The sequence below is a fragment of the Epinephelus moara genome, chromosome 9, assembly GCF_006386435.1.
Source record: "Epinephelus moara isolate mb chromosome 9, YSFRI_EMoa_1.0, whole genome shotgun sequence".
NCBI lineage: Eukaryota > Metazoa > Chordata > Actinopteri > Perciformes > Serranidae > Epinephelus > Epinephelus moara.
This window is the reverse complement of record NC_065514.1, coordinates 38,891,251-38,893,350: the sequence shown is the minus strand read 5'-3', so window position 1 is coordinate 38,893,350 and position 2,100 is coordinate 38,891,251.

The following is a 2,100-nucleotide window of genomic DNA, read 5'->3' as shown; positions in this document are numbered from 1 at the left end:
GGCCGCTGCGGTAAGCCCCAGCCCTGTCCGTTCCCCTTTTGGCCCAGTATTTCGTTGTGGTACAGACTGGTAATCCTGAGACTTTTTAATAATAATCTGTGTAATAAAGAATATTTTTATACCTTGAACACTGTTTCCTGCCCAGTGGTGATCCGAACCTGTGTGACCTTTAGCCTCCCTAAAAATAGTAACTACTTCTTGGGGCGAAATTCCCCAGGTGGCGTTGTTCGGCAACACACTCATCCCCACCCTCCACTTGCCACACTGGCATTACTAGGCCAAAAACCAACCTATCACATACGTAAGGATGATTCATCATGAACATGAACAAACTGAAAACGATCAGATAAATAAGATTTAAACCAGCTTAGTGCAGAACCTTTTAGGCCAATTAAATGTTTCAGTCTCTGTAGCAGAATTTGATGGTCAGTTGTGTCAAACGTGTAATTTCATTTTCTTTGTGTTTTCAAATACTTCAAATGTCTACACCTCTTAACATCACACCTAGATACAAAATCCTGCAGGATACGCCAGGTGTGAAACACACCCTAGGGGGTCGGAGCCAATACTTGCGGCAGACGAAAGAGTGTGAAAACAATGGGTAGGGGCGCCGCTCCCTGCCGCAGACAGAAGGGTGTGAAACACACCATAAGAGGTGTTCCTCAGGTATAAATGTTTAGGCTTTCCTATGCTCGGGGTCTTTCTTCATACTGACCGCTTGTGTGCTGATTGACCTTTTCTTTGCAAAGAAAATAAAAACCTTGTTGGCCAGGAGAAGTCTCTATTTCATTATTCACCAGAGGCAGAGAATTTCCACAACAAACGCTGCACTAAGATTTAATAAGACAAGTACAGAGATGAGTCCTTTGTCTGAAGCAATCAGAAGATCATTTGTAATTTTAACTAGTGCTGTCTCAGTGCTATGATGCACTTTAACTCCTGACTGAAATTCCTCAAATTATCATGGAGAAAATCACACAGCTGGTCTGCGACTACTTTCTCAAGGATCTTAGAAAGAAAGGGAAGATTAGATATTGGTCTATAGTTGGCTAACACCTCTGGATCCAGGGTGGGCTTTTTAGGAGAGGTTTAATTACAGCTACCTTAAAAGACTGTGGTACATAGCCTGTTAATAAAGATATATCGATCATGTCTAATAAGTGAGTGTTAACTAAAGGTAAGACTTCCTTAAGTAGCCTAGTTGGGATGGGGTCTAAGAGACACGTTGATGATTTAGATCCCCTACAGGTCCAGTTCCTTCAGCCAATCATGCTTTTCTGTCAGAGGTTCGACACTAGGGAACGATCTCCCATCTGAGATAAGAAACTGTAACACCAATCACACCTTCAAACAAAGCCTCAAGACCTGGTTTTTGAACAATCAGATATGTCAACATTTCTAATCAACACAGAACATTGCTCACCGTAACACTGTAATTGTTATTTCGGCCAACTTGCATGTCCTTGCCGTAGCCAGGCAGCCAACTCTGCATGGGTATGTATGCAATTTTTTTTTTTTTATTAACAGCATAGCTAACTTTATGTCGCATGGCTTGTGTGTCAGTGCATTTCACCATACATAATGAGTACTGTGTTTTATCTATGTCTACTTTCTATTGCTGCTCTTCTTCTTTCAGCTGTTCCCTTTAGGGGTTGCCACAGCGAATCATCTGCCTCCATCTAACCCTATCCTCTGCATCCTCTTCTTTCACACCAACTGACTTCATGTCCTCTTTCACTACATCCATAAATCTCCTCTTTGGTCTTCCTCTAGGCCTCTTGTCTGGCAGTTCCCCCCTCAGCGTCCTTCTACCAATATATTCACTATCCCTCCTCCGAACATGTCCAAACCATCTCAGTCTGGCCTCTCTGACTTTATCTCCAAAATATCTAACATGAGCTGTCCATCTGATGCACTCATTCCAGATACTATCCATCCTCGTCACTCCCAAAGAGAACCTCAACATCTTCATCTCTGCTACCTCCAGCTCTGCTTCCTGTCTTTTCCTCAGTGCCACCGCCTCTAAACCAAACAACATCTCTGGTCTCATCACCGTCTTGTACACCTTTCCTTTTAATCTTGCTGGTAGTCTTCTATCAC